Source organism: Typopeltis vanoorti, chromosome 21 (assembly GCF_054136105.1).
Source record: "Typopeltis vanoorti isolate ZY-2024b chromosome 21, IOZ_Tvanoo_1.0, whole genome shotgun sequence".
In the NCBI taxonomy this organism is placed as follows: domain Eukaryota; kingdom Metazoa; phylum Arthropoda; class Arachnida; order Uropygi; family Thelyphonidae; genus Typopeltis; species Typopeltis vanoorti.
In genome coordinates, this window is record NC_143569.1 from 13,313,387 (window position 1) to 13,338,918 (window position 25,532).

The window sequence follows — 25,532 nt, forward strand, 5'->3', positions numbered from 1 at the left end:
AGCTAAAATGAAGGTTACGGACTAGGTTATAACCGATGGTTCTAAATCATACAAAAAATTGGTATTGTGCGTGACAATGTGCGTGTCTCGTTAACGTGATTTATACGTAATGGCTCATGACGTAATTGTTATGAAAGTTCATTTCTTTGATGTTTAATGATCTGATAAAAGTTTTCCAAATTTCTGGTAAAATTAGACCTTGATTCTTGTTTAGGTTTTCAGTTTTACGGACGACTGTAGCTGCTTCTTTAAAGGTTCTTGAATGGTAGTTATCTTCTATGTATGGCATCAGGCTGTTATCCCACTCAACATAGGTCAGACATCTAGAAGCTTTGAAACGAAAAAGAAAGAACACATAGGATATGTCAGAAATAACAGACAAGACATTTCAGGCCTTTCATGCCACTTTGCCTCTACTAACCATCACATTGAGTGGGATAAGAGCCTGATGCCATACATAGAAGATAACTACCATTCAAGAACCTTTAAAGAAGCAGCTACAGTCGTCAGTAAAACTGAAAACCTAAACAAGAATCAAGGTCTAATTTTACCAGAAATTTGGAAAACTTTTATCAGATCATTAAACATCAAAGAAATGAACTTTCATAACAATTACGTCATGAGCCATTACGAATAAATCACGTTAACGAGACACGCACATTGTCACGCACAATACCAATTTTTTGTATGATTTAGAACCATCGGTTATAACCTAGTCTGTAACCTTCATTTTAGCTTACTAGTTTGTATTCCCTGAGGATGCCAATAGAAACAGATTGGCAAAACATGTAGAAGGATAAAATAAAGCTACTTGATAAAGATTATATAAAAAAGTGTAATAGTCTTATAATTAAAATAATAATTTATTACTGTAAGCGACCACGAGATGGTGGCACATTTGAGCCATCTCTCTTCGCTGCGTACTGCTTAATTTGTGATAGCCTTGGGCCATCTATCTCTGATTGGTACCAGTGGAGATTGAACTGCCCACTCAGTCTCCATAAGTTAGATAGGGCTAAATGGCCTCGCCTATTCCCATATATGGGAATAAAAAGGCGTTAGCTGATAGCTGATTTATTACTGTACAAAAATATTTATTCTCTAGATCAGGGGGCTCTCAAAGTACAGTGCACATACCACAGATGGTACATGAGCTAATGCTCAGTAGTATGCAGTCAGTTGAAAGAAAATATAATATGTAACGTACAAAAATAAGACAATACGACAGTCCAAGTTATTCATTTATTTTCAATGCTATTTATACATTAATGAATATCCGATAAAACATCACCGTAACACGAACAATGAACACACAATGAAGTTGCCAATCAACTCAAATAACTACTCAAAATAAACTGCCAATATTCTCTTAATGCAGATGCAACATATAAGTAAGAGAAAATTGACAACTGCCATCTCTATGTCCATAAACCTTTAAGATGTCAAATGACCATGGTTAAACATTAACCCCCCACAAGTTGTGGTACAAATGAAAAAGTTTGGGAACCCCTGATCTAAATGGTAATAATCCATAAGTCTTTTACAAAAAATGCTGTACATTATCTAACATTTCGAGAGAAAATGTTCATTTTTACTATTCATAATTAATCAATAAATCCAGTAAACTGAAAAGTAAAAATTGTAATTTATCTAATGGTTATCATTCCTGAAGCATTACAAAAACAGCAAAATAATTTCCAACAGAACAGAATGAAAGAACAAATTTACTTCAAAGAAAGTGCAGCACATCCATTCATGTACATAATGAGTATACTATTTAAAAAAAAAAAAAATTAAAGATAATGTAATTTATGATACAAAATGAAATTTTGGAAGAAATGTATTCTTCAAACTGCTAACCCCCATATTTTGGAATATACTGGAATGTAACCAAATGCAATGTTGGCTAACAATTCAGTCAACCATATTTTCAATAGGAATAAAGCCAGCCTCATAGAAAAATTTGAATGAATCAAACACTGCAAACTAAGAGCCACCAATCACCATGTGATTAACATTTCTCAACTCTCAAAGAACAATCCTTATTAAGCAGAGGCCTTAATTTTGCATTATCTCATCCTCTAAATCCACTTTTGACATCATTTATCACACTGAAAAAGAGAGCAGAAATGCATTCTAACCATTGTTGTCAAGAAAACTAGGTGAGAAAGCAATTTGACCATCTTCATGCAGCGTTGTGCACCACCCCACATTGGACTTCAGGTACAGCGTGTTTTGCGACAACATTCTCTGACAGAAGAATCATTAGTCGTGCATTTCCCACGCCATGGCCACCGAGATCGCCTGATCTCAATCCTTGTGACTTTTAGTGGGGATTTCTTAAAAGCATTGTGTATCAAGGACATGTACCCGATATTCCAACTTTGAGAGATCGAATAACGTTACACGTAAGACAAACCAATTCCGATATGTTACGAGCCACTGTGGAAAATGTCGTGCACCGTATGCAGTTCCTGGAACATCAGAATGGTGGGCATATTGAACCTCATTTGTAATTAACAATAGACGTCATTAAACTGATCTGTGCTGTCTCTCATTTGCCATTTAGTTATTCATTAGTCACACCTACTAAAATTAATTTGGCAGCGTCAAAATTTTTCCTGTTGGCGACTTTTGGTACATTTTTTTTTTTTCGTTAAATCGAATCCCCATGTTCCACTGTGTACGTCTACCGAATATTGGTGTGTTTCGTCCAATACATTACTCACTAGAGGGCTCTGAACGCTTGACGTTATTTTATAATCACCCGGTATATGGGAAAAATGTGACAAATTTAAAATTTGCAGATGACATTGCATTACTTACAAGCACAGAAGAAAATCTACAGCGAATTTCTGATAAAATAAAGGAGGAGTGTATAAAATCTGGATTAAACATAAATATAGACAAAACAAAAATTATGCAAATAGGAAAAAGACACACCAATCTGAAAATTGAAACTGATAGTAAGAATCTAAAGCAGGTAGAAAACTTCACCTTCCTTGGAGGAGTTATTGAGTACAATGGTGAAATAATAAAAGATATAAACAGACAAATCAGTCAAGCATCCCAAACTTTTGGGCGACTTAATAAAATATGGAAGTCAAGAGACATCAAAAACAAGTAACAAAAGTAAGAATCTATGAAACAATGGTCCTCCCAAAACTCCTCCATGGAAGTGAATGCTGGAATCTCAAAAAGGCTGAAGAGAAAAAATTATTAGTTACTGAAATGGGGTGGCTAAGAAGATTACTTGGCATATCTCTGCTGGATCGACTAAGAAACGAAGACATAAGGAAACGACTAAAACAAGAAATAACAATAATAGACAAAATCCAAGAAAGCAGATTGCGATGGTGTGGCCATGTGACCAGAATGGGAACAGAAAGACTACCATCTAGAAGCCCTGAATACAACAATGGAAGGTAAAAGATCCAAAGGAGAGCCCAGAATTAGACAGACAGACAAAATAAAAGAGGACCTGAAAACCAAATCACAACAAGCGACACCAAACTGGACAGAATTGTTCAGACTCTTCCGGGACAGACAGAAGTGAAAGAGTTCATTTGGCCTCATCATCGTCCACACAGACATCCACAAATTGCTCTTTCTGATGGACACCAAGTCTCACAATCTCTTCTCAATCACCCTTCCTCATACCTTTATAGTGTGACTCATAAGTTTAATTCCTCTGTAGCTGCTCCAGGACTGGATATCACCTTTGTTCTGGAAACAGTATACTCTCCATTCCACCAGCAGGACGCCTTTAGCAGAATGATTCTGCTAAAGGCATCCATTAGCAGAGCCATGCCCAATGCACCTAAACATTTCCATATTTCTATGGGGATGTTATCAGATCTAAATGCCTTCCCATTTTTCATCTTTCTCAGTGCTTCCTCCACTTGAATTCTTGTTATGTTAGGAATTGTCCTCATGACCAGATCTCTTCCATCCTTTTGCATATCCCTATTTATTTAATTCATTAATTTCCCAAAATACTCTTTCCATCTACAAGGGATGGGAGGGAGCTCACAAAAAAAAAACATACCTTAAAATCTTTTAACCCCCATGTTTCATCAAATTGTAATATTTTTTTTTTCTTTTTAGGATATACAAGAAGACATGTCAGAGGTTTTGAAGAAATTTGAAGATACAGAGATGTAGTCGATCATTAAGTTTTTCATGCTGCAAGAAAAGTCAGCAACTGAGATTTACCAAACTTTGTATGAAACTTTATGGGACTGTGCTCCAGCATATCCAACAGTTGCCAGATGGATGGCAAAGTTTAAAACTGGACATCCTAATGCAACAGATACCCCCCTAGGTCAGGAAGGCCATCCACAGCAATCACACTTGAAAACATCGATGCAGTGCATGTCATGATCCTTGATGGTAGACAAATACCAGTCAAAAACATTGCAAAGATTCTGGAGGTTTTCGAGAGAATGAGAGTTGGGGCCATTATCCACCAGCATCTGGACATGTAGAAACTCTCAGCAAAGTGGGTCAGCAAATGTTTGAATGCTGACCAAAAGAGAGAATGTGTGCTATCATCTCAAGGGATTTGGGGGCATTTTGAGAAATCAGGTGCAAATTTTTTAGCTCGTTTTTTGTGACTGTTGATGAAACATGGCTTCATCACTATGACCCAGAGACCAAACAACAGTCAATGGAGTGGAGAAGGTTCTTGCCATTATCTTTTGGGACATGGATGGTGTAATTCTTATCAAGTACCTCAAAAAAGGTGAAACTTTCACAGCAGCAGCAATTTATTCAACAGCTCTGAAGGAGGTACTGAAGGAAAAACGCCATGGGAAACCGAGCAGAGGCATGCTGCTTTTGCAGGACAATGCACCTGCTCACACTGCTCATGAAACCCAACATACAATACACAACTTGGGCTTTCAATGTCTGCCTCACCCACCCTATTCACCAGACCTGGCCCCATCGAACTATTTCCTATTCCCAAATTTAAAAATAGGAATAAATTTACCACAGATGATGAAGTCATATCTGTAGCTGAGGACTGGTTTGTGCAACAAAGGAAAGACTTTTTTTAAAAAATATAGTAGAGATGTTGAATGATCAGTTCATTAAAGTATTCCATCCTTGTCATTGTAACATAATGCAGAACTTGAGAGCAATGGGAATGGGGAGGAATTGAGTAAACTTGATGTCAACAAGGCCATGAGACTTGATGGTATGTCACTGTTTGTCTTGACGGAATGTTCCAGGGAATGAACAACAGCTTCAACTTACCTTTTTAATGAGTCTTAGATTGGCAAATTCCAAAGGAGTGGAAAGAGAACAAAATTGTTCTGCTTTATAGGGGGGGGGGGTGATAAGACCAGGGCTTCAAATTATATGCAAATCTGCTTGTTAGGAGTTGTGGTCAAGGATTCAGAAATGGGTTGACAGTTGCAGAATTCTCTTTAATGGATAGCATGGGTTTGCTAATGCAAGATTGTCTTTTAGCAAGCTTACTTATTATAAGAAGATGAAAAATACACTGGACAAGGGAATGCATATACAGGAGTATATTTAGATTTTGTTAAGGCTTTCAATAGACTGCCATGACAAGCTAATAGTTAAACTGGAGCAGGCTGGGGGTTGGATAAGAGATTAGTGCATTTGATTTGTAACTAGCTGTCTGATAGGTATCAGCAGGTTGTGTATGGGGAGGGGGGGAGGTGATATCTCAGAAGAGAAAAGTCACTAGTGGTGTGCACCAGGAGTTTGTTGTTTTTACCATTATTGTTTAATTTGTATGTAAATGACACTGGAAGGGGCTGAAATGGTGATAGGCAGTTGTTTGCAGATGATAGGTATCAGCAGGGCTTCAAAAATAGGACAGGTATTGTAACCTTGCAAGAGGACTTGAATAGACTGTTTAAATGAGCGGGTGTATGAGAATATCAGTTTAATGTAGCAAAGTGTAAGATTTTAAAATTTGGGAAGTAAAGATGGACTGCAGAGTATAGGATTAGTGTTGATATCTTAGAGGAGGTGGAGGAGATGAATGATCTGGGGATACTGGTGGATACTTGAAATTTTATGGACATCTTGCTAAAATTGTGAGAGCAATACAGTGGATTATGGCAAGACCTCTACAAGTCAGAGAACACTAGGGTTCATATACATCCTGTATTTTACGGGATTATCCCTTATTACGAGTTTGTGTCCTGGCATCCCAATAAAACTCTTCGGGATGCAGAATTGTCCCGTAATTTGTGGATTTGTGTTTAACATTCCCATTCTTAAACATAAAACATGTAATTGCCAAGAAATTGATATTAGTTATCAATTATAAAATTGTCTTATCAATTGACAATACTGACATGTTGTGAGAATAGTGCAACTAGCGGACGTTGTAATAACTAAGCACGGCTTATTTGATATGACACAGATCGATTATGAAACGTAATTAGTTTTATTATTTTATATGCCTTTAAAATGCCGAAGAAAAAGTGTGTTCTCACAAAAAAGCTAAGGACTGAATACCCTTTTATTATACCATGTAATTGTATGCAATATTCAGCATACAACAGGGCAGTCAGTCAGACATCAGGCAGCACATCGCTATGAAGAGACACAAATTAGCAGAAAATGCAAGTGTAAGTAGTATAAAGTGTCAGATTATTTTTCTAAAAAAACAATGGGTGAAATGGAAAGAAATCTTGCAGCTGATGAGGCTACATTTGCATATCATGTATGCATGCACAACCAGAGTTTCAGTTTGATGGACTGCACGTTGAAAATAATCTGGAAACTATGTGACAAAAAGTTCGCTTGTGGTCAAAAGAAGACTCAAGCTATAATTGTGAGTATATTAGCACCTTATGCAATTACTGTTTTCAGAAACGAACATTAGAAAGCTAATTATGTGTCAATAATGATAGACAGTTCTAACCACGGTGCTTTGAAAATAGTTCCAGTTCTAGTTCGATACTTCATACCAGAAGAGGCCATCAAAACTATGGTTCTAGAGTTTTTAGATTTACCGTGTGAAACTGCAGACCAACTTACAGAATATGTTTGGCAACTAGTGACAAAGTGGAATATTGAAAAGGAAGTTCCAGAAGAGGAAAGAACAATGTTTTTCATAAATAATTTTTCATTAATAAATATAATTAATTAAATTATTTTCCCTTTGCTGATGCTCGTAAGTAAGAAAAGCAATAAAATTTTGTTGGTTTATTCAAACCGAAAGTGTCTCGTATTTTTTTTCTCCAAAATATATGAACCCTGACATGTAGAAGTAAGGATGTTATGATTCCACTGTACAGGACTTTGATCAAATTGTACACTGATAGGAGTTGGTTGGTTGTTCATACCATATCATAAATAATGCTATACAATGTGTAGCTGATACATTGTCCATGGACATTCAAGCTGTCATTGAAAAATTATATCAACATTTTTATATCTATACTGTTAGAGTGCATACACTCAAAAGTTTTTGTGATTTTTTAAATACTGAGTACAAGACAGTGTTAGGGCACTCAAAAACACGATGTTTGTCTCTGTACCCTGCTTTCAAAAGGATGAATGAGGTGTACAAAATTCTCAAATCATATGTTCTTTCACTTGATAAACAACCACTGCTTCTAAAAAATTTCTTTAGTAATCCAGTTTCAGAGCTAATATTTCTAGAATGCCAATCTGAAATGTTTCATGCAACAATTTGTGCAATTGAAAGTGAGAAAGTCACTCTTGCTGAAGCAAAATCCATTACTGAAAGCCTCTTAGAGAAACTTCAGCAAAGACGAGATAATGATTTTGCATTACTGAAGGCATTAATTGAAGATGGACTCATTACTGAGAAGAATTATGGTAATTATAAAAATGAATTTTATAACACCTGTATAGAATACATCCAAGAATGGTCTTCTGACACTCTTACTTTTGAAACTTTGTCTTGGATTTTATTGAAGAATCCAGAAGCCAGTCTCAGTTGGAAAAGTGTGCAGAAAAGTGTAACAACTATTGAAGAGGTCTGCCCAAACACAAAAATCAATGAAACTGAACTGTTTTATGAGGTGATGATCTTGAAAAAGGCAATTATAGAGAAGAAAGAAGAAATTAAAGCAAAATCTACAGGAGAAATTTGGTATGAATTATTCAACAGTGTTGGAGTAAATGAATTAATAAATTTGAAGAAGACTGTTGAGTTCTTCTGCTGCATTCCTGGCACAAATGCTAGTATTGAAAGACTGTTTTCCTGGATGAACTCCTTATGGACAAACGAAAAGAATACGTTACCTGTCGAAACTGTGAAAGCTATGCTCATTGTTAAAGTGTTTTTCAATAAGGACTGTGTGGAATTTCATGACTTGGTAAAACATAATCATTCTTTACTTGAGAAAATACAGTCATCTGAGAAGTATATCACAGGCAAAAATCAATGATTTAGTATTGTTTAAAGTTCAATTTTAAGATTGCTATAATTAATTAAATTCTTTTCCCTTTGCTGATGTTCGTAAGTAAGAAAAGCAATAAAATTTTGTTGGTTTATTCAAACCGAAAGTGTCCCGTATTTTTTTTACAAAAATATATGAACCTTAGAGAACGCTGACATGTAGAAGTAAGGATGTTATGATTCCACTATACAGGACTTTGATCAAGCCACATATGGATTAGAGTACACAGATTTGGTTGTCTGGTTTTTAAAATGATGATGAGTTGTCTGAGAGAGTTTGGAGATGATTGACTAAGTCAGCTTCTGGTCTCTGGAATGTGGAGTATGAGGAAAGATTGAGAGAATGCAAACTGCAGAGCCTAGTGGATAGAGGGGGATACATGATTGAGACATAAGTTGGTGAGCGATAATTACCAGGTTAATTACATTTTTCGTAGAATGTCTGGAGATGAGGGAACAACAAGAGTCCATCCCGAGAAGCTGTATAAGGAGTGTGAGAAGGGGGGGGGTGAGGAGTAGATTTCTTGCATGGAGAGTAGTGGATAGCTGGAATGCACTGCCTGAAAGTGTAGTGAGTGGAGAGATAGTGAATTTATTTAAGTCAAGGTATAATGAGCTGTGCATGCGAGAGTGAGATCTCCCACAGAGTTTCTTGACTCCATGGTGGTATGATAATAATAATAGCAATAAATTCAATTATTTTTATGACAAATATTTTATTTAATTAACACCAAATGTTTATCAAAAAGTCAGTAATTTTCCAACTAATGATAAGAAAAACTTGTCTAAACTTGTATTTTGCCTTATGTACATAAGCATTTTTAAATTCAACTGCAACTTCGTGTAATTGGGACTGCCAATTAACTAGGCCAAATTATTATTATAATCAACAGACCTCCATGGAGTCAAGAGACTCATCATGTGAGGTCTCTCACATGCACAGCTCCTTGTACTTCGACTTAAATGCATTCACTGTCCCTGCAATCACCACACTCTCAGGCAATGCATTTTAATCACCCACCACTCTCAATGCAAAAAATCTACTCCTCAGCACATTGCTCACTCTCACCTTATACAGCTTCCAGGGCCTCTTGTTCTCCTGTCTCCAGATATTCTATGAAAATTCTCATCCATGCCAATTTGGTAATTATCCCTTACCAACTTATATGTCTCAATCATCACTCTCCCTCTTCCTTCCAGAGATCAGAAACCAACTTAAACCTGGGACCAAATCTGTACACAATTATCCACATGTGGCTTGACCAAAGTCTTGTACAATGGAATCAAGACATTGTTACTTCTACATGCCAGTGTTCTCCACTTTATTGCTAAAATCTTCACAATTTTAGCAAAATGTCCATGAAATTTCAAGTCCCTATCCACCACAAACCCCCAAATCCTTCATTTCCTCCACCTCCAAAATATTCCCACCAATCCTATACTCTGCATCCCATTGTTGTTTCCAAAATTTTAAAACCTTGCACTTTGCAACATTAAACTGACATCCCCCTCCTCTATTCAGATAGTATATTTAGGTCCTCCTGCAACACTACAACATCTGCACTACTTCCCATAACTTTTCCCAACTTTCCATTATTTGCAAACAACTGTATATCACCATTTAAGTCCTCTCCAATGTAATTTACATACAAATTAAACAATAATTGCCCCAAAACAGATCCCTGGGACACACCACTAGTAATTTTCCTCTTCTGGGATATCACTTCCCCATACACAACATTGATACCTATTAGACAGCCAATCTCCAATCCAATGCACTAATCTGCTATGCAATCCCATCTGTTCCAATTTAATTGCTAGTTTTTCATGTGGCATTATTATGCTATTCTGCTTATGCCAGTGGTTCACCACGTGTGCGCTGTGGTGCCCTGGGGAGCCGTGGCTTCCTCACAGGGGCTCCGCAATTACAAAATTTTCATAATTTTATTTCCATTTTCAATTCAATGTGATAGGACGCAACATCTAGCGGACCTGGTGCAAACCAGTAACTCACTTAGTAATAACTGTTTGCAGAAGCCTCTACAAATGGTTATTAGATGGCGCTCTACAATAATTAAGTTCCTCGATTGTTTTAGTAGTTTCTCGAACTTTCTCGATGCTTTGTGTTTGTATATAAATAGCTGTTGGTTTCGCACGGTCTTAGTGTTGAATTAGTTTTCGGAGATTGTATCAACTAAATATTGTTGTGATTTAGTCAAGTGAACATTTTGAAGTATTTCTTCTCGTATATATTTTTAAAAATAGATTGGTTTTTACTAAACAGTTATAAGCATTGTGAGAGAGAAAATAAAGAGGGCACACCTTCAAATAGTAGCAAGAGTGTGAAGAAGCGTAAATATCGAAAATATGATGACAGTTATTTGGACTTTGGTTTTTACGTCGTCAGAAGTCAATGGTGAAGGGAGGCTTCAGTGTGTACTGTGTATGACAGTTTTGGCACCAGAGTGCATGCTGCCAAATAAGCTGAAATGCAATTTAGAAACCAATCATCCCAGCATGGTTAGTACATCTCGTGACTACTTTACCAGAAAGTTAAAAAAGTTAAAGCAATAAAAAAGGTAGTTTTTATAAGCAGGCATCAATACTAAGCAACGCTTTGCTAGCATCTTACAAGGTGCACACAGAATCGCAAAATATAAGAACAAACCATCGCAGGAGAACTCATTCTACCGGCTGCTGTAGATATGGTGAACATTATGATCGGTGAGTCTGCTGGGAAGATGCTTTCAAAAGTGCCTTTGTCCAATAACATCAGTCGCAGAATACAGCACATAGTGTAGGACCTCAATGATCAATTAATTGAAAAAATAAAAGGGAAGGAATTTGGGTTGCAGCTGGATGAGGCCACAGATAATAATAATGATGCTCACTTGATTTGCTATGTATGGTTTATAGATGGTAATAACATTGTAGAAGACCTTCTCTTTTGTAAAAGTATCATTGTTGGTGCTAAGGCTCAAGACTTGTTCAAGATCTTTGATACTTTTATATCCGAAAATAATTTGAAGTGGACTAAGCTGGTGTCTGTACTGATGGTGCTCGTTCTATGTTTGGCTGTTATGCAGGATTGCAGGCACTTATTCAATGCAAAGCCCCTGATGCACTGTGGACCCATGGCATTATTCACAGGGAAGCACTCACAATATCCTAGTCCTACATTGAACCAGGTCTTAGAATATGTAGTGAATGTAATAAACTTTATAAAAACTCGGTTGTTGAAGGCAAGGTTTTTCAAAAAAACTATGTGAAGATATGGAATCCAAGCACACGTCTTTGTTGTACTACAGCACTTTGCGATGGCTCACTCGTGGTGGTAATGTTTTGTCTCGTACATTTGAACTGCAACAGGAAAGAGGAAGACCACAAGTATAACGAAAATTTTGTGAATGAAGATTTTTTGGTAACACTAGCACACTCGTGATATTTTTGAAAAGATAAATATACTGAATCTCTCTCTCTGCAGGGATGCAACATGCACCTTTTAAAGTCGATTGAGAAAATTTCAGCTTTTATAAAAAAACTAAAACTATGGAAATGAAAAATGAATGAAGACGGAGGCAAAGAATGTTTCCCCTTGTTGCAATAGTTTTTGACCTCCAATGGAGTGGACCTCTCTCGAGGTATGAAATCCATTTTTGAAGAACACTTATCACAGATTATCACCTCGTTTGAGAAATATGCTCAAAATGATAATATCGATAAATTTGCATAAACTCAAGATCCATTTAATGCAGTACTCCATCTGAATTTACTCCTGCAGAAGAAAAGAATCTTACTGAGTTGTCTTGCAACAATACGTTGAAAACAAAATTTAGCAGCATGGAATTAACTGAATTTTGGATATCAGTAAAAGATGAATATCCCCTTCTGAGTGAAAAAGCTCAGAGAATTTAAATTCCATTTGTGACTTCTTATTTGTGTGAAGCTGGATTTTCGGCGGTCACTGTGATAAAAACTAAGTATTGTGCAAAAATCAATGTGGAGAAGGAAATGAGGATGGCTGTGTCCAGTTTGATTCCAAGATATGATAAACCATGCAGTGATCAACAGGCTCATCCATCCCACTAATGATAATTATTGAATTTGTTCAATTACTTTTTTTTGTGATCTTAAATACATTTTATTTATTTTTACCTAACCCTTTAATTTAAAAAAAATTATTCGCTATTTCGCAAAGTGTACTTGTTAGAATTTGACATAGGGCACCTTGGGAAATCCTGGATTCAGCAGGGGCGCCGAAAATAGAAAAAGTTTGGGAACCACTGGCTTATGCAATTTCTAATAAGTCAAAATAATCAGAATCCACTGTAGTTGCAGAAACAATACAAATGGAAAAAGATACTTTTAAAGAGTTTTAAAAAAAATTAATTTAAAATTAATCCAAACTGAACTAAATTTAAATGAACTTTTAAAAGTTTAATTGTTTTTCAAATGTTTAAGAATTTCTTTTTAAATTTAAAAAAGGTAAAACCATTCAAAAAAGTGGATAATTGTTAGTGCATTTAAAACGTCCAATATTTAAAAATGCACTTCACAAGAAAAAATGAAACAAAAAGCTGTCTTATCTTCCTAGACACACACTAGTACAGGTATCCCTCGATTAATGTCGTTAATTAATCCCTCGATGTCACCGCGTATATCAAAATCACATTAATCAAATCTAACAATCAATGGTAAAAAGTACAATTCATCCCTGATCGATTACTGTACTAATAGTTCATTTTATATAAATACTTGTACCTACATTAGTTACTGCAATTTTTTTTAATTAAAAAAAGTTATAAAGAGTCATTTGAAGTTTTAGTTTTTTCTTATCGGCATAAATTCTACGATAACAAGCAAAATGAACTCTCCAGACCTCGGCAAACAAGCATTCTTTGATTAACATCTGGATCCATATCCATTACTTGCTGTTTAAGCGATTCTAAACTGTGAAATATTCCATCCAGTTCTTTGAATGTTATTTCCTTTGGAACCTTGTCTTCGCATTCCATTTGTTCGTTGTCTTCATATGAGCGTTGTTCAATTTCAAGAAGATCGTTGTCACTGAAATCTTTTGAATTTGAATCCAATAATTCTTTATCTTCTGCATCAACACCATCAAAACTAAGGTCTTCGCCAATTGCAATGATTTCTTTGACCACGTTGTTCACAGGATTTTGAAAACAATCTAAGTCATTACGCATTCTGGCAGAAGGTTTTTCCAAACAGCTTTCATGCAACCAGAAGACACTTGCCTCCATGAGTCATGAATGTTCTCAATTGTGTGTTTAATGTTAAATTTTTTCCAAAATTCGTGGAGCATAATTGCATTTTCTCTCATTGTTGTTTCTACTGTCTTTGAGAATGACTTTTGAAGAAAATAGGCTTTGAAAGTTGCAATGATGCCCATATCCATGGGATGTAGCAATGTCATATTTGGTGGGAAAAATAAAACTTTCACATTCTCATACAGATCATTAAGAATATTTGGATGACCATGAGGCTAGCAGCCTCGTGGTGTGAGCATGATTTTGCGTGGTAAATTTAAAGGCGCGTTAATCAAAACTCTTGCCGCGTATATCAAGGGATTGCCACAATTAATTTCAAAACGATAATCAAATTCCCATTAAGTAAAACTGCATTAGGCAAGGGATACATGTATATGTTTTCCAAATGTTTCATAATCTTTTTCTGTTTATAAGAAACCTACACACTTTGGTAGCCACACTATCAATCATGAACAGTACAGAACCCATATAATACAGACAGAGTGAGTGCTATCTGTTCAAATGACACAGCTTTTGTCACAGAACTTATTTTGACCAATTTTTTGACCAAATTTATTTTGGGGGTGCTTAAGGGTCAAAGTTGTATAACTGAGAGGAGACCTCCACATAGCCTCTAAAGGAATGCGCAGAACCGACCAGGGCTTCTGACCTAATGTCCAATCCTCACCTTCTCGTGGTGCACCCTGTTGGGTATCTACTTGGATACTGAACGAACGAGGATGGGCTGGCAATTTGGGATTTAGCCGACCAAATTGTATTCTTATTGGTTAAACCAAAATAAAAAACGATGGTACAACATGACAAAATTTCATGCCGGCTGGGACATTGCCCGTTTAAACAAGGCCCCAGTTGTTTTCCAACGGGGGACCAGGGCAAACAGCGAAAAGTCAGCTACTGGAACAAATCTGAAAACACACCCCAACTCAATATCACCAGAGTTAAAGATCGGTACATAAGAAGCCTGAATGGCAAAGAAATGGAGCTAGCTGAGGAATTAGATAAGTACCAGATCGACATAATAGAGGTGACTGAAACAAAAAAGACAAAAACTGGTGAGATCTTTCTGAGCAATAAATACAAAATGTTATATTCAGGCAATGACAATCGAGGAAAAGAAGGAGTAACCATAGTATTCAACACAAAATACGAGGCTCATCTTCTTGAATGGCAGGCAGTGTCAAGTAGAGTGATTTGGGCAAATATCAGAATAGGGAACTGGACAATGAGACTTATTTGTGCCTATGGTCCCACAGAAGGTTCTACTAAGGTAGAAGTGGAGGAATTTTTTGAGGCTATAGAGAAACCTACTGACACAATGAAAAAGAAAAAGTTGGTCCTTGTTGGGGATCTACATAGCAGAGTAGGAAGTGATTGTCAGACATACAAAAATGTTTTGAGAAAATTTGGAGAAAAGAGCAAAGTTAATAATGATGGCAAATATCTGTTGGATTTCTGCTCAGGACATGGACTGGTTATTACTAACACCATGTTCCAACATAAAAATGTGCACAAATTCACATGGAGAGAAGAGGCAAGGAATAAGAAAAGTCACATTGAAAATGTTATTGTGGACAGTGATGTTTTCTCCCTGCTGCAGGACACCAGAGTGTACAGAGGATCTGAAATTGGAAGTGATCACTATTTAGTCTTGAGCAGGATAAAATTGAATTTCATATTGAAAAGAATAACATGTAAGAAAGTTTTAAAGCAAATAAAAGTTGAGAGCTCTCAGATGTGAACTGTAGACGAAAATACACAAATATTATTGAAAAGAAAATGAAAGAGTTTGAGAACAGGAACCAAACCTTGGAGATTCAGTGGCAAGCCTTGAAGAAAACCCTGATTGATTCAGCTAGAGAGACATGTTTTGAAGTTGTCTTCAAGGAGAGAAAAATTAGAACTCCATGGTTGACACAGGAAGTTAAAGAGGCAGTGAAGGAAAAGAAGAAAGCATATCAAAAGCTCCTGGCAAATAAGTCAGCTTGTGCTCTTAGAGAATACAGAGACAAATGTAAGAAAGCTAAACACTGTGTAAAACTATCTAAAAAAAAGTCATGGGAGGACTTTGGCAAGAACACAGAAAATAAATATCAAGAAGGTGGGAAAATATTCTGGAGGTTGTTGAAGAAGCTTAAGAATGGAGGAAAGAGTGCTGTAAAAGGAGTTAGAGATGATAAAGGTGACATGAAAACGGAAGAAAAAGATATCCTTGAAGTATGGAGTAATTACTTTGAAAATTTGCTAAATGAAACAAGCAGCGATGACAGCATAGTGATAAAAAACACCTACCAGGCATGCAGTCAGGAATACATATCCATACTTGAAGTAGAAAAATGGACATATATAAAAAGGGAAATAAAACTGAATGTGAGAATTACAGAGGTATTTCCCTACTGAGTGTTCCTGGCAAGATCTACGCAAGTATACTTGAGAAACGGTTGAGAAGAATTGTGAAAGAAAAGCTTGGTGAAGAACAAGCTGGATTCAGGTCAAATAGAGGCTGTCAGGATCAGATCTTCACTTTACGACAAATAGTGGAGAAATCATGAGAATATAACAAAGATCTGTATTTAAGTTTTGTCGATTTGGAAAAGGCATATGACAAGGTGCCAAGAGAGAAGCTATTCAATACGATGCAGTTAAATGGTGTCAAAGGGGCATTATATCAAGCAATACTTAGTCTTTATTCGAGTTGTAAGTCAGCAGTTAGAATCAAAGGAAGTACAGGAAGACAGTTTAATGTTAAATCTGGTGTGACACAAGGATGCACATTATCGCCTCTGTTATTCATTATCTATATGGATCACATTATGAAGAAAAGTGGTATTAAACATGATATCAAAATTGGAGATGTTAATGTCAGCTCTTTGCTTTATGCAGACGATGTTATACTTCTAAATAAATCTGCTACAAGTCTGCAAGATTCTCTGACTAAATTGAATAACTGTTGTAATAGATATGGTATGAAAGTCAGCAATAAAAAGACAAAAACAATAAAAATAGGCAGAATCATTGAAAATGTCAACTGTGTTGTGAATGTAGAACCTGTGAAACAAGTAAAACATTTCAGCTACTTAGGCATGATTTTTAGTGAAGATGGTATGGAAATAAACAACAGAATCAACAAAGCCGGTATATGGTAGGAAGTCAATTGAATAAATTCATATGGAATAAGAGACAAATTAATCAGAACACTAAATTACTGTATACAAGACCATGTTCAAACCAATTTTAACTTATGGATCTGAGAGCTGGCTCAGAAGTAAAACACTTGACCAAAGACTAGAGACCGCAGATATGAGAGTCCTGAGAAAGATTAGAGGCATGAAGAGATGGCATCAATGGCAATATCATATTAAAAACGAGAATATTAGGAATGAACTTGACATTGTCAGAATCCAGAAATACATTAGCAGGTGGTATGGTCACTTACCATACCACCTGCTCAGGTGGTATGGTCACTTAAACAGAATGGGCGAGGAAAGATTAGCAAAAGAAGTGGTCTCTGCCAAGTTGGCACGAAAATGACCCAGAGGAAGACCAAGATATAGGTGGATTGATACGGTACAAAGTGCCTTAGACGATAGAAATATAAGATGTGGTAATGGTGGAGTCTTGACAAGTAACAGACTGATTTGGAGGAAAATTGTAGATAGGAAGTTAGTAATGATGTAAATTTTTCATGTAGTACTATCATATCCTGTACACCCTCTTGAGGGTACATGGCAGGAATTTGATGATGATGACTTATTTTGACCACACTTTTTTTTAATCAATAATGATAATCCCAACAAAGTAGACAAACACTATATCTTCCATCAGCCTTCCTCACCTGACAAACACAAGATCATAACAAATTTACTCTCAATCCTTATATCCATGGTGTAATTCAATCTTGCTATTCTCAATCCTTATATCCAAGATCATAACAAACCTATTCTCAATCCTTATACCTAAGCTGCATCTGGTGTACCTCACGGATCAGTCCTTGAGCCATTGTTAATCTATACATTAATGACATTAGGAAGGGTCTAATAGATGTGGAATTGTTTGCCAATGAAGCCAAGACAGGCAGGGCAATTAGGGATACTACTGATGTCCAACACTTACAGAATGATTTGAATAGGCTGGAAATTTGGGCAAAGGAAAATGGCTATCAGTTTAATCAGTTGGCTCAGTTAGTAGAGCATTAGGCTTTTAACCTAAGGATCCAGAGTTTTGGTCCCTGTTTGGGCAGTTACTTTTTTTTTTATTGTGTAGATGGCATATTGTATGTGTAAAGCGGTTATAAGGAAAAGTAACTTTTTCGTATTTTAGTTGATAATATTAATTTATTGTCAATTTTGTTTCAAATGGGAATGTGATTGACTGAGTTATTTAGTTTATAAGTAAACCTTGTATTTCTTTTGTTTATATATGATATTGTCAGTATGGTGCCAGTGTTTTGTAGAACTGCGGCAAAGTCCATGTTGTAGTAGACTGGACAGTGTCGACAGTAGGATGGAAAATATCGGAATTAATGTCGAATGTGCGGCTGTGAAAATAGAGGAGAATTAAATGGACATTAATAAAGAAATAGTGTGCTTGAATATTATTATCCTTCACATGACAAAGCTCAATACTGAAATGCAGAAACAGCAAGAGATTAGCATGGCTGAAAAGAGAAAGAAGCAGATGGTTCTAAAGTAATAATAAATGCTGAGCGAACAAACAAGAAAAACAAGTTAAGGAGAAAATTATGTACGGAGACTCAATGATTAAGGGAGTAATTAATGAAAGTGTGACAAAGTTGTGTTTCCCTCATTCAAAAATTCACGATATTACTCATGACGTCTGGTTACAAAAAAGTAAGGCAAAAGAATCGGCTCTCTTGGTTGGTATAAATGATTTGAGAGGCAAGAAGTAACCTATAAGGGAGGACTGAAAAGAGTTCTTAGAAGAGGAGGCAAAACTGAAGATTGAGATTGTACGTCTTCTACCACACTATGATAGAGGTGAACTGAGGAACAGGGTGTTGGGTTGTGCAGAAGAAATGATGTAGGATTTATGGATCTGTGGTCTGTGTTTGATGGAAGGAAGGAAGGATTTGTATAATGCTGATGGACTGCATCTAAATTGCCTTAGTATGTATCTCATAATGCAAAGCCTACCCCCTTTCAGGCATGTATAATACAATGCATAATGGGAAGGGCCACATACCCAGACCAGTTTTGACCTTTATTGAGGTTTCTTCAGTGGGAGCCAGACCTGGGAGAGATACCAAGGTTGAAGTAATGCAGAAGTCATATATATTTCATATACAAGTAGACAAAAGGTCTTCGACCTTCTTAACATATACAAGTAGCTCAGACGTGAATATATTTCACGTGCAAAACTTTGTTTTGCTTACTTGGGAAAAAGGATCTTTCTTTCATCCAGAGATTTTTATTAAGAAGGTCAAGCACCTTTTGTCCACTTGTATATGAGATAGATATGACTTCTGCATTACTTCAACCTTGCTATCTCTCCTGGGTCTGGCTCCCACTGAAAAGACTTTAATAAAGGACGAAACCAGTTTGGGTAGTAGCCCTTCCCATTATGCATTGCATTATACATGCCTGAAAGGGGGTGTGCTTTGCATTATGGGATACATACTAAGGCAAGTGATATGAAGTCATTAGCCTCTATATACAAGTAGCTCATGCGTGAATATATTTCACGTGCAAAACTTTGTTTTGCTTATTTGGGAAAAAGGATTAAAACCAAGTGTATATATATATATATATATATATATATATATATATATATATATATATATATATATACTGCATATTAAAAAAAGAAAGAGAGGGATAGGATGCTAGTATTTCTTGTTGGCTTTTGAAGTTATTTTTACTTTTATGTTTCCTATTATATGATGTTAATTTTTTTGTTGTGAAGATCAGCATCACTTATGTGAGGTACTTTAAGCAATTTGAGGATTGCTTTTCATCATGGATGTATACATGCTGTCCAAAACCAGGAATTTTAGCACTTTATTTTGCTTAAATCTGGTTGTTTCACATACTTCTTGACCTTCTTTCTTTTTTATTTCTCTCTGTCAGCCCAATGGAAAGCAAGTTACAAGAGTATCCCAGAACAGTAAGGAATTTTATTTTTCTTATTTCTATCATGGATTTCATGTACCTATGTTGTTTGTTTAACTGGCTGAGGAAAGCATTCAAAGTTTGGTAACTTTATGGCCAATTTATGAATGCATCATCAACATATCTGTTTTCTGTTTTAGGGCCATTACTATTTAACTTGTATATTAATGATATTGGCGAAGAGTTGGATGGAGATATTCAGTTGTTTGCAGATGATGCAAAGTTGGAACGAACCATAAAGAGTAGTGAAGATGTTGTGGCCGTACAAGAAGACTCGAATAAATTTAGTGATTGGGCACAGAAATGGGGATATGAGTTCAATGTTGCAAAATGTAAGGTTTTAAAATTTGGAAAACAAAGATGGGATGCAGAATTTATGCTTGGTGAGAATATATTGTTGGAGGTAGAGGAAATAAGAGATCTGGGGGTGATAGTGGATAAGGATCTAAAATTTAAGGGACACATCGCCAAAATTATGAAGACAACACAAAGGCTTCTGGGAATAATGCAGAGGACACTGATGTGTAGAAGTAGGGAGATTCTTGTTCCGCTGTATAACACTTAGATTAGGCCACACATGGACTATTGTGCCCAGATTTGTTTGCCGGGTTTTCAGAAGGATGAAGAGATGTTGGAAAGGGTCCAAAGGAGACTGGACCAAGGTAGTTTCTGACCTCTGGAATGTCGAGTATGAGGAAAGATTGAGAAGATGTAATTTGCAGAGTCTGGTGGACAGGAGGAAGAGGAGAGATATAATAGAGACCTATAAGTTGGTAAGGGGTTGTTATAAGATCAATGGTGGAGAAGTTCTACAGAGAATAGTGGGAGATCAGGGGAGAACCAGAGGTCATCCCTGGAAACTGTATAAAGATGGTGTGAGTAGGGGAGTGAGAGGCAGGTTTTTTTGTGCAGAGTTGTGAATGATTGGAATGCCTTGCCTGAGAGTATGTCTGCAAGGAGTTTGAGTGTGTTTAAGACATGGCATGATGAGATGTGTGTGTGATAAAAGGACCTCCCAGATGAGTCTTTGACTCCATGAGGTCTTGGGGTAATAATAATAATAATAATAATAAATCTAAGCCAATTTGGTTTTAAATTTGTGGATTCAAGAGCTTTCTTCTTGAAAGTTTCCATCAAGAAGTTTGAAATGTGGGTGGGGGACTAGTAAGCCCACATCAGGCTCACCAGTCCTTTTTTGTTTTGTCACTACCTCTGTATGAGACCAACTAACTCACCTTCTGTTGAAAGAGACCAGATAAAGGTTCCTCATGTCACTGATGGGAATCGAACCCAGGTCTTTCTGACCAAAGGGCTTTGTCTATACTGACTGAGCTATGGAGGCTCAAGGTTTCTTTAATTCACAGGAAAACACAAAGAAATAAGTAAATAATGTTGATTTATTTAAAGCTATGTATCTCTGCCTGAATATTACAGACTATCATCAGTGGCAACAATAGTTAATTACAGGTACAACACAAAGAATAGATTGATGTGAAACAGTGAGAACTGCATGATGTTAGACACAAAACCATGCAAAGTTATAACTGAAGAAGCATTGTATTATTAGTTAATCATTAACTGCATTTATATCTTAGACAGTGAGAGGAAATCATTACAATTTAAGAACACGCTTACTTCAGCTGTGTCATTATAAATTTGAACGTTTGTTTAAGGAGAGCACTGAGGTCTCACTTCACTGTTCAAAATTAAATCAGAACAACTGATTCTCCCTATGTAAAATATGGGAGAATTTTATTTTAATCACACATCAAAGGTTTTTTTTAATACAATTAATGAATAATCAATAATACAATGTTTCCTCAGTTATACCTTTATGTTGTTTTATGGAGAACACCACACAGCTCTAACTGTTTCAAATCAATCTAATGTTTGCATTCTACCTTGTAATTAACTAATATTGCCACTGATGATGGCATGTAATATATTCAGTATTCAGGTTGAAATATATGGCTTAAAATAAATAAATATTATTTACTTATTTATGGGTGTATGGGGTGTCGAGGAGAGATAGTATCTCTCCACTTGGACAGTTGCTCATAATTGTGGTTCGGTTAGTTCTCACTGGACACCCAACTCTCACTTATGGTTCCAAGAAGTTACTGTAAACTGGTAGTGGCCACACTCCAGTAAACTGTGTAGACCCACAGGCTAAAGTAAGGGTAGCCAGATATAGTGATCTCAAGCAGTGATTGTATTCAGTGAATCAGCTGCAAACAACATCTGTACTTCATGTTAGGAGTGGCTGAATTCAGGTCAAGGAGTGGTGGTTGACACTTGATGAAACTTAAACATTGAAACTGAATGAACTCAAAGCAACCTAAAGATGCATGCCAGCTTGACTGTCGCCTGGTCAAACAAGGTTGTGCCCACTATTAGGGAACCAAGATAGGGAAGACAACTACAGATGGGAAGTGATTGGACCCTACAAAACCAGAGGGACTGGAAAAGAATTTCAGTACAAAATTGTAACTTCAGGGAAGACAACAAACACCAGGAGGGAGTAGCACTATATTAAAACTAAAGGTTCAAAACTCACTATTGTCTTACAATGTTATCTCACCTAGGATAATTAAAGCAAGATTTAAAAGCAATGAATGTGGCAAAAGAATGCTAAACTTCTGATCAAATAATAGACTAACAATAACCAACACCCTCTTTAAACAACCAAATCCCAAAGAAAATGGACATGGACATCACCAGACAGACAAACCAAGAATATGATCGACTATATTGTTGTAAACCAAGATGGAAATCAAGTATCCTAAATTGCAGATCCTTTGCTGCAGACTGTGGATCAGACCATAATCTAGTACTAGCAAACCTAAGAATAAAGTTAAAATCTGAAAGCACTTGTAGAGTCAAAAGGAAATTGAATGTAAATAAACTACAAGACAATAATATTCTAAGAAAATATGAGTCTCAGAACAGGGAAGATTCTGCAAGAATGGAAGGAATGTATGATAATTCCATTGCATAAGGATGGTGCAAAGACTGATGTATCCAACTATTGACCAATTAATATCTCAGGAGTGGTGGTGAATATTTTGGAAAAATTGGTTATGGCTCACATTCAGAAATGGGTTGACAGTGAATCTGTATTTTGCAATGAACAACATGGGTTTACTAAGGGAAGGTCATGTTTTAGCAACTTGCTAACATTCTATAACAAAGTTACCACTGAACTAGACAAGGGGAATGGATATATACTATGATACTTTTGGATTTTGCTAAGGCTTTTGACAGAATACAGCATGGTAGACTGTTGCATAAATTAGAGAAAATGGGTTTGGGTTATAAAATATTAGCATGGATAACAGGATGGCTGAATGACAGATATCAAAAAGTGGTACACAGGAATCTGAGTCTGCATGGTTTAAGGTAACAAGTGGTGTACCACAAGGATCAGTGCTTGGTCCACTGTTATTCAATCTGTACATTAATGATATTGAGAAGGATTTGACAAGTGATATACAGTTATTTGCTGATGATGCAGTCTTTGCAGAATGATTTGAATAGGCTGGAATTGTGGGCATGGGAAAATGGGTGTCAGTTCAATGTCAGTAAATGTAAAGTCATTCACTTCGGCATGGTTAGATATCCAATGTCGTATTATATTGGTGGGATTAGGCTAGAAGAAATTGATGAGGCTAGGGATCTTGGAGTGTTAATAGATAGGAAGTTGAAGTTTAGGGGCAATGTGGCAAAGATTGCAAATACAACTCAAAAGATAATTGCAATGCTGAAACAAAAGTTCACATGTAAGGATAAGGATGTTATTTTATCTCTTTACAAGGCCTTGATAAGACCTCACTTTTGCTATTATACGCAGGTCTGGTCTCCTGGTTTCCGTTGTGATTCTGATATACTGAAGAGAGAGTACAAAGGAGAGTGTTAAAAATGATATCAGGATTGTGAATACTCATTATGAAGACAGATTGAAAATTTGTCGACTGCAGACACTAGGCAAACAGGAGAAAGAGGGATGATATGATTGAGACTTACAAACTTCTGAAAAGGTTATACAGGATTTCAACTGATGGAATTTTTCAATTATGGAAGGTGGGGAAAGGACGAGAGGGCATCCTTGGAAACTGAGAATGAAGGCCGCCGAAGGGTGTGAGGGCTAGATATTTCTCTTATAGGGTGGTGCGTGATTGGAATGGACTGCCTTTGGATGTTATGAGTACAAGCAGTGTGAATGAATTCAAGAATAAGTATGATAGCTGGTGTGTGTGTGTGGGTGTAGTATGTTGATGAGTCTCTGACTGCCTGGAGGTCTCTCTTAATAATAATAATAATAATAATAATAATAATAATATCAACTAGAACTAGATAAAAACCTGAAGGAACTACCAAAACAGAATATAAACATCGAAGAACATTGGTGCAAATTAAAGGAAATAATATTAAAATTGGCAGAAAATACAACAGGTTACACAGAAAGATAAAGTAAAAAGGATTGGATCTCAAATGAAATAAAAAGATTAAGTGACCAAAGGAAAAGAATGAAATTAAAACAGAACTATAACAGAAATGAATATAATAGATTAACCAGAGAAATTAGAAAGCTAGTTAAAAGATACAAGAATAACTGGTTAGAAGAAAAATGCAAAATGGCAGAGAAGCCATTAAATATCAAAAGAAAATCCCTCCATGGATTATATAAACAAATAGATCAAATTAGTAAGACAGAGACAATAAAAATGATAATGATCAAAAACAAAGAGGGACAACTAATTGAAAGTAAAACAAAATGAATGGCCAGATGGGAAGAATACTTTAGAGACTTACCGTATTTTTCCATGTATAAGACGACACTTTTTCTAAAATTTTTAGACTAAATATTAGGAGTTGTTTTATACACTGGAGTAACCGGTTGAGAGACCCGCGGTTGCCATGGTGAAACTGCCGGTACCTTGTCTCCACGAACAGGCCTCTGCCAATCACTAGCATTTGTTAACTCTGTCGATTGACGTAATTAATGGCTGATTCTGAATAAACCAATCAGAATTCTGAAAGCATTCATACATCTGCAACTTGTTGGTGGGGTAAGTTAATGCATTAACAATATTTTGAGCACTAGCCCATAAAAATGTCCAAAAATGTCATATTCTTCAAAATTCATGTTAACCTTCCTACCAGCTGAGGTGGATGAAATATCCAGCCCACCATAGCATTCTGCATGGATCAAAACTTCATCGTCATTGTACCTTTCATCATGCCATTACCTCCCTCTGCCGTTAATCCCTTTACGGCTATTTAAAGCCATTCGTGGATTAACTGTTAGTGCCTGACTAACAGTTTGTGTCACCTGTCTTTACACACACTGTTTTTACTTGGAATTTTCTTTACTGTCCTAAAATATTTGACTTTTTTGCCTCTAAAATGATTTATTGTGTTTCTTCCCAAAAATTGAAACGAATTTCACATGTGCGAAAATAATCAATCCTGATATGACCATCGATCAGCCTTTGCAATGAATCTATTTAGTAGTAGCAAATTTGCTGTATTATAAATTTATAAATCTTCAAATCACTGTAATGGAACAGTTGCACTGGTTGTTCCAATATAGAAACAACTTTTTTCGCGAATTTTCAGATGTTTGCATTGAACATATTATGTCACATATTTATATTTTTAAATAATATTTATTGAAATAAATATGACCTTTTGCTT

At 36.1% G+C, this 25,532-nt stretch overlaps 1 protein-coding gene across 1 annotated transcript in view; it reads right to left on the reverse strand.

Moving 5' to 3' along the window:
- The window catches only part of LOC150094629 (double-strand-break repair protein rad21 homolog), a 342,589-nt gene that overhangs the window by 312,639 nt on the left and 4,418 nt on the right, over positions 1–25,532 (reverse strand). The gene's annotated exons all lie outside the window — the stretch shown is intronic.